Below are 7,500 nucleotides of genomic sequence, written 5' to 3'. Positions count from 1 at the left end.
CTGAGCTCTGTGGAAAACGAACTCAATACAATTCTGAAAAACGCGACTCTCCGAACGCCAGCCGAACAAGTCTCCACAGCCGAAGCGCTGTGTCTCTTTTCAGCTGGCGATAAACCTTTCCTCGATCCTTTGCGGACTTGTAAAACTGTTCCTGATCAGAATAAAAAACGCTCACGCTAATACACAAGCACCCGTGTCTCGCCAAAGCTGACAAATAAACAGACGGACAAGCCGCACTGCACGTGTGAACAGGGGAATGAGCGAGCGAGCGGGGATAGGGCGCCTCCTGCGCTTAAAAGCTTACAGCACCTGGTATTCCCAGGCGGTCTCCCATCCAAGTACTAACAAGGCTCATCCCTGTTTAGCTTCCGAGATCAGACGAGATCAGGCGTGCTCAAGGGGGTGTGGCCGTAAGCGAGAGCAAGGTTCGCTGGCACCCTTCTTATTGAGAGGACAGCTCCGTCACCTCTTTTACGACGCTGCTTTTTTTCCCTTGCGTTTTTCTCTTCTTCCCACGTTCTCTCTCTTCACTGCCTTCGTCCCCGCTCTATTTCACTTCAGCCTTTCACTCTTGCTTCCTTCCAATGAGGACGGAGCTGCGGGAGAAAGGGCGCTATAGAGGATCGCTGTGGAGAGCTGCTGCTGTGCTTTGACATCTGAGCTCTGTGGAAAACGATCTCAATACAATTCTGAAAAACGCGACTCTCCGAACGCCAGCCGAACAAGTCTCCACAGCCGAAGCGCTGTCTCTTTTCAGCTGGCGATAAACCTTTCCTCGATCCTTTGCAGACTTGTAAAACTGTTCCTGATCAGAATAAAAAACGCTCACGCTAATACACAAGCACCCGTGTCTCGCCAAAGCTGACAAATAAACAGACGGACAAGCCGCACTGCACGTGTGAACAGGGGAATGAGCGAGCGAAGATAGGGCGCCTCCTGCGCTTAAAAGCTTACAGCACCTGGTATTCCCAGGCGGTCTCCCATCCAATTACTAACCAGGCCCATCCCTGTTTAGCTTCCGAGATCAGACGAGATCAGGCGTGCTCAAGGGGGTGTGGCCGTAAGCGAGAGCAAGGCTCGCTGGCACCCTTCTTATTGAGAGGACAGCTCCGTCACCTCTTTTACGACGCTGCTTTTTTTCCCTTGCGTTTTTCTCTTCTTCCCACGTTCTCTCTCTTCACTGCCTTCGTCCCCGCTCTATTTCACTTCAGCCTTTCACTCTTGCTTCCTTCCAATGAGGACGGAGCTGCGGGAGAAAGGGCGCTATAGAGGATCGCTGTGGAGAGCTGCTGCTGTGCTTTGACATCTGAGCTCTGTTGAAAACGATCTCAATACAATTCTGAAAAACGCGACTCTCCGAATGCCAGCCGAACAAGTCTCCACAGCCGAAGCGCTGTGTCTCTTTTCAGCTGGCGATAAACCTTTCCTCGATCCTTTGCGGACTTGTTAAACTGTTCCTGATCAGAATAAAAAACGCTCACGCTAATACACAAGCACCCGTGTCTCGCCAAAGCTGACAAATAAACAGACGGACAAGCCGCACTGCACGTGTGAACAGGGGAATGAGCGAGCGAGCGGGGATAGGGCGCCTCCTGCGCTTAAAAGCTTACAGCACCTGGTATTCCCAGGCGGTCTCCCATCCAAGTACTAACCAGGCCCATCCCTGTTTAGCTTCCGAGATCAGACGAGATCAGGCGTGCTCAAGGGGGTGTGGCCGTAAGGGAGAGCAAGGCTCGCTGGCACCCTTCTTATTGAGAGGACAGCTCCGTCACCTCTTTTACGACGCTGCTTTTTTTCCCTTGCGTTTTTCTCTTCTTCCCACGTTCTCTCTCTTCACTGCCTTCGTCCCCGCTCTATTTCACTTCAGCCTTTCACTCTTGCTTCCTTCCAATGAGGACGGAGCTGCGGGAGAAAGGGCGCTATAGAGGATCGCTGTGGAGAGCTGCTGCTGTGCTTTGACATCTGAGCTCTGTGGAAAACGATCTCAATACAATTCTGAAAAACGCGACTCTCCGAACGCCAGCCGAACAAGTCTCCACAGCCGAAGCGCTGTGTCTCTTTTCAGCTGGCGATAAACCTTTCCTCGATCCTTTGCGGACTTGTAAAACTGTTCCTGATCAGAATAAAAAACGCTCACGCTAATACACAAGCACCCGTGTCTCGCCAAAGCTGACAAATAAACAGACGGACAAGCCGCACTGCACGTGTGAACAGGGGAATGAGCGAGCGAGCGGGGATAGGGCGCCTCCTGCGCTTAAAAGCTTACAGCACTTGGTATTCCCAGGCGGTCTCCCATCCAAGTACTAACCAGGCCCATCCCTGTTTAGCTTCCGAGATCAGATGAGATCAGGGGGTGTGGCCGTAAGCGCGAGCAAGGCTTGCTGGCACCCTTCTTATTGAGAGGACAGCTCCGTCACCTCTTTTTCGACGCTGCTTTTTTTCCCTTGCGTTTTTCTCTTCTTCCCACGTTCTCTCTCTTCACTGCCTTCGTCCCCGCTCTATTTCACTTCAGCCTTTCACTCTTGCTTCCTTCCAATGAGGACAGAGCTGCGGGAGAAAGGGCGCTATAGAGGATCGCTGTGGAGAGCTGCTGCTGTGCTTTGACATCTGAGCTCTGTGGAAAACGATCTCAATACAATTCTGAAAAACGCGACTCTCCGAACGCCAGCCGAACAAGTCTCCACAGCCGAAGCGCTGTGTCTCTTTTCAGCTGGCGATAAACCTTTCCTCGATCCTTTGCGGACTTGTTAAACTGTTCATGATCAGAATAAAAAACGCTCACGCTAATACACAAGCACCCGTGTCTCGCCAAAGCTGACAAATAAACAGACGGACAAGCCGCACTGCACGTGTGAACAGGGGAATGAGCGAGCGAGCGGGGATAGGGCGCCTCCTGCGCTTAAAAGCTTACAGCACCTGGTATTCCCAGGCGGTCTCCCATCCAAGTACTAACCAGGCCCATCCCTGTTTAGCTTCCGAGATCAGACGAGATCAGGCGTGCTCAAGGGGGTGTGGCCGTAAGCGAGAGCAAGGCTCGCTGGCACCCTTCTTATTGAGAGGACAGCTCCGTCACCTCTTTTACGACGCTGCTTTTTTTCCCTTGCGTTTTTCTCTTCTTCCCACGTTCTCTCTCTTCACTGCCTTCCTCCCCGCTCTATTTCACTTCAGCCTTTCACTCTTGCTTCCTTCCAATGAGGACGGAGCTGCGGGAGAAAGGGCGCTATAGAGGATCGCTGTGGAGAGCTGCTGCTGTGCTTTGACATCTGAGCTCTGTGGAAAACGATCTCAATACAATTCTGAAAAACGCGACTCTCCGAACGCCAGCCGAACAAGTCTCCACAGCCGAAGCGCTGTGTCTCTTTTCAGCTGGCGATAAACCTTTCCTCGATCCTTTGCGGACTTGTAAAACTGTTACTGATCAGAATAAAAAACGCTCACGCTAATACACAAGCACCCGTGTCTCGCCAAAGCTGACAAATAAACAGACGGACAAGCCGCACTGCACGTGTGAACAGGGGAATGAGCGAGCGAGCGGGGATAGGGCGCCTCCTGCGCTTAAAAGCTTACAGCATCTGGTATTCCCAGGCGGTCTCCCATCCAAGTACTAACCAGGCCCATCCCTATTTAGCTTCCGAGATCAGACGAGATCAGGCGTGCTCTAGGGGGTGTGGCCGCAAGCAAGAGCAAGGCTCGCTGGCACCCTTCTTATTGAGAGGACAGCTCCATCACCTCTTTTACAACGCTGCTTTTTTTCCCTTGCGTTTTTCTCTTCTTCCCACGTTCTCTCTCTTCACTGCCTTCGTCCCCGCTCTATTTCACTTCAGCCTTTCACTCTTGCTTCCTTCCAATGAGGACGGAGCTGCGGGAGAAAGGGCGCTATAGAGGATCGCTGTGGAGAGCTGCTGCTGTGCTTTGACATCTGAGCTCTGTGGAAAACGATCTCAATACAATTCTGAAAAACGCGACTCTCCGAACGCCAGCCGAACAAGTCTCCACAGCCGAAGCGTTGTGTCTCTTTTCAGCTGGCGATAAACCTTTCCTCGATCCTTTGCGGACTTGTTAAACTGTTCCTGATCAGAATAAAAAACGCTCACGCTAATACACAAGCACCCGTGTCTCGCCAAAGCTGACAAATAAACAGACGGACAAGCCGCACTGCACGTGTGAACAGGGGAATGAGCGAGCGAGCGGGGATAGGGCGCCTCCTGCGCTTAAAAGCTTACAGCACCTGGTATTCCCAGGCGGTCTCCCATCCAAGTACTAACCAGGCCCATCCCTGTTTAGCTTCCGAGATCAGACGAGATCAGGCGTGCTCAAGGGGGTGTGGCCGTAAGCGAGAGCAAGGCTCGCTGGCACCCTTCTTATTGAGAGGACAGCTCCGTCACCTCTTTTACGACGCTGCTTTTTTTCCCTTGCGTTTTTCTCTTCTTCCCACGTTCTCTCTCTTCACTGCCTTCGTCCCCGCTCTATTTCACTTCAGCCTTTCACTCTTGCTTCCTTCCAATGAGGACGGAGCTGCGGGAGAAAGGGTGCTATAGAGGATCGCTGTGGAGAGCTGCTGCTGTGCTTTGACATCTGAGCTCTGTGGAAAACGATCTCAATACAATTCTGAAAAACGCGACTCTCCGAACGCCAGCCGAACAAGTCTCCACAGCCGAAGCGCTGTGTCTCTTTTCAGCTGGCGATAAACCTTTCCTCGATCCTTTGCGGACTTGTTAAACTGTTCCTGATCAGAATAAAAAACGCTCACGCTAATACACAAGCACCCGTGTCTCGCCAAAGCTGACAAATAAACAGACGGACAAGCCGCACTGCACGTATGAACAGGGTAATGAGCGAGCGAGCGGGGATAGGGCGCCTCCTGCGCTAAAAAGCTTACAGCACCTGGTATTCCCAGGCGGTCTCCCATCCAAGTACTAACCAGGCCCATCCCTGTTTAGCTTCCGAGATCAGACGAGATCAGGCGTGCTCAAGGGGGTGTGGCCGTAAGCGAGAGCAAGGCTCGCTGGCACCCTTCTTATTGAGAGGACATCTCCGTCACCTCTTTTACGACGCTGCTTTTTTTCCCTTGCGTTTTTCTCTTCTTCCCACGTTCTCTCTCTTCACTGCCTTCATCCCCGCTCTATTTCACTTCAGCCTTTCACTCTTGCTTCCTTCCAATGAGGACGGAGCTGCGGGAGAAAGGGCGCTATAGAGGATCGCTGTGGAGAGCTGCTGCTGTGCTTTGACATCTGAGCTCTGAGGAAAACGATCTCAATACAATTCTGAGAAACGCGACTCTCCGAACGCCAGCCGAACAAGTCTCCACAGCCGAAGCGCTGTGTCTCTTTTCAGCTGGCGATAAACCTTTCCTCGATCCTTTGCGGACTTGTAAAACTGTTCCTGATCAGAATAAAAAACGCTCACGCTAATACACAAGCACCCGTGTCTCGCCAAAGCTGACAAATAAAGAGACGGACAAGCCGCACTGCACGTGTGAACAGGGGAATGAGCGAGCGAGCGGGGATAGGGCGCCTCCTGCGCTTAAAAGCTTACAGCACCTGGGATTCCCAGGCGGTCTCCCATCCAAGTACTAACCAGGCCCATCCCTGTTTAGCTTCCGAGATCAGACGAGATCAGGCGTGCTCAAGGGGGTGTGGCCGTAAGCGAGAGCAAGGTTCGCTGGCACCCTTCTTATTGAGAGGACAGCTCCGTCACCTCTTTTTCGACGCTGCTTTTTTTCCCTTGCGTTTTTCTCTTCTTCCCACGTTCTCTCTCTTCACTGCCTTCGTCCCTGCTCTATTTCACTTCAGCCTTTCACTCTTGCTTCCTTCCAATGAGGACGGAGCTGCGGGAGAAAGGGCGCTATAGAGGATCGCTGTGGAGAGCTGCTGCTGTGCTTTGACATCTGAGCTCTGTGGAAAACGATCTCAATACAATTCTGGAAAACGCGACTCTCCGAACGCCAGCCGAACAAGTCTCCACAGCCGAAGCGCTGTGTCTCTTTTCAGCTGGCGATAAACCTTTCCTCGATCCTTTGCGGACATGTAAAACTGTTCCTGATCAGAATAAAAAACGCTCACGCTAATACACAAGCACCCGTGTCTCGCCAAAGCTGACAAATAGACGGACAAGCCGCACTGCACGTGTGAACAGGGGAATGAGCGAGCGAGCGGGGATAGGGCGCCTCCTGCGCTTAAAAGCTTACAGCACCTGGTATTCCCAGGCGGTCTCCCATCCAAGTACTAACCAGGCCCATCCCTGTTTAGCTTCCGACATCAGACGAGATCAGGCGTGCTCAAGGGGGTGTGGCCATAAGCGAGAGCAAGGCTCGCTGGCACCCTTCTTATTGAGAGGACAGCTCCGTCACCTCTTTTACGACGCTGCTTTTTTTCCCTTGCGTTTTTCTCTTCTTCCCACGTTCTCTCTCTTCACTGCCTTCGTCCCCGCTCTATTTCACTTCAGCCTTTCACTCTTGCTTCCTTCCAATGAGGACGGAGCTGCGGGAAAAAGGGCGCTATAGAGGATCGCTGTGGAGAGCTGCTGCTGTGCTTTGACATCTGAGCTCTGTGGAAAACGATCTCAATACAATTCTGAAAAACGCGACTCTCCGAACGCCAGCCGAACAAGTCTCCACAGCCGAAGCGCTGTGTCTCTTTTCAGCTGGCGATAAACCTTTCCTCGATCCTTTGCGGACTTGTAAAACTGTTCCTGATCAGAATAAAAAACGCTCACGCTAATATACAAGCACCCGTGTCTCGCCAAAGCTGACAAATAAAGAGACGGACAAGCCGCACTGCACGTGTGAACAGGGGAATGAGCGAGCGAGCGGGGATAGGGCGCCTCCTGCGCTTAAAAGCTTACAGCACCTGGTATTCCCAGGCGGTCTCCCATCCAAGTACTAACCAGGCCCATCCCTGTTTAGCTTCCAAGATCAGACGAGATCAGGCATGCTCAAGGGGGTGTGGCCGTAAGCGACAGCAAGGCTCGCTGGCACCCTTCTTATTGAGAGGACAGCTCCGTCACCTCTTTTACGATGCTGCTTTTTTCCCTTGCGTTTTTCTCTTCTTTCCACTTTCTCTCTCTTCACTGCCTTCGTCCCCGCTCTATTTCACTTCAGCCTTTCACTCTTGCTTCCTTCCAATGAGGACGGAGCTGCGGGAGAAAGGGCGCTATAGAGGATCGCTGTGGAGAGCTGCTGCTGTGCTTTGACATCTGAGCTCTGTGGAAAACGATCTCAATACAATTCTGAAAAACGCGACTCTCCGAACGCCAGCCAAACAAGTCTCCACAGCCGAAGCGCTGTGTCTCTTTTCAGCTGGCGATAAACCTTTCCTCGATCCTTTGCGGACTTGTAAAACTGTTCCTGATCAGAATAAAAAACGCTCACGCTAATACACAAGCACCCGTGTCTCGCCAAAGCTGACAAATAAACAGATGGACAAGCCGCACTGCACGTGTGAACAGGGGAATGAGCGAGCGAGCGGGGATAGGGCGCCTCCTGCGCTTAAAAGCTTACAG

At 52.2% G+C, this 7,500-nt stretch overlaps 4 non-coding genes and 7 pseudogenes across 4 annotated transcripts; all 11 read right to left on the bottom strand.

Moving 5' to 3' along the window:
- Window positions 1-297: 297 nt before the first annotated feature.
- LOC148667845 (5S ribosomal RNA) lies at window positions 298-416 on the bottom strand (annotated as a pseudogene).
- A 531-nt stretch (window positions 417-947) lies between these two features.
- LOC148667844 (5S ribosomal RNA) lies at window positions 948-1,066 on the bottom strand (annotated as a pseudogene).
- Window positions 1,067-1,603: 537 nt separating this feature from the next.
- LOC148667843 (5S ribosomal RNA) lies at window positions 1,604-1,722 on the bottom strand (annotated as a pseudogene).
- Window positions 1,723-2,904: 1,182 nt separating this feature from the next.
- On the bottom strand, window positions 2,905-3,023 carry LOC148667842 (5S ribosomal RNA). Its single transcript, XR_015937462.1, has one exon. It is a non-coding gene; the product is annotated as a 5S ribosomal RNA (ribosomal RNA).
- Window positions 3,024-3,560: 537 nt separating this feature from the next.
- Window positions 3,561-3,679, bottom strand: LOC148667841 (5S ribosomal RNA; annotated as a pseudogene).
- Window positions 3,680-4,216: 537 nt separating this feature from the next.
- Window positions 4,217-4,335, bottom strand: LOC148667840 (5S ribosomal RNA). The gene has a single exon (XR_015937461.1). It is a non-coding gene; the product is annotated as a 5S ribosomal RNA (ribosomal RNA).
- Window positions 4,336-4,872: 537 nt separating this feature from the next.
- LOC148667839 (5S ribosomal RNA) lies at window positions 4,873-4,991 on the bottom strand. Its single transcript, XR_015937459.1, has one exon. It is a non-coding gene; the product is annotated as a 5S ribosomal RNA (ribosomal RNA).
- A 537-nt stretch (window positions 4,992-5,528) lies between these two features.
- LOC148667838 (5S ribosomal RNA) lies at window positions 5,529-5,647 on the bottom strand. Its single transcript, XR_015938174.1, has one exon. It is a non-coding gene; the product is annotated as a 5S ribosomal RNA (ribosomal RNA).
- Window positions 5,648-6,180: 533 nt separating this feature from the next.
- On the bottom strand, window positions 6,181-6,299 carry LOC148667837 (5S ribosomal RNA; annotated as a pseudogene).
- Window positions 6,300-6,836: 537 nt separating this feature from the next.
- LOC148667836 (5S ribosomal RNA) lies at window positions 6,837-6,955 on the bottom strand (annotated as a pseudogene).
- A 536-nt stretch (window positions 6,956-7,491) lies between these two features.
- Window positions 7,492-7,500, bottom strand: part of LOC148667835 (5S ribosomal RNA) — a 119-nt pseudogene continuing 110 nt past the window's right edge.

Source organism: Lepisosteus platostomus, chromosome 5 (assembly GCF_059453375.1).
Source record: "Lepisosteus platostomus isolate fLepPlt1 chromosome 5, fLepPlt1.hap1, whole genome shotgun sequence".
NCBI lineage: Eukaryota > Metazoa > Chordata > Actinopteri > Semionotiformes > Lepisosteidae > Lepisosteus > Lepisosteus platostomus.
The sequence above is the reverse complement of the archived record's forward strand: the minus strand, read 5'-3'. Positions and strand labels throughout refer to the sequence as shown.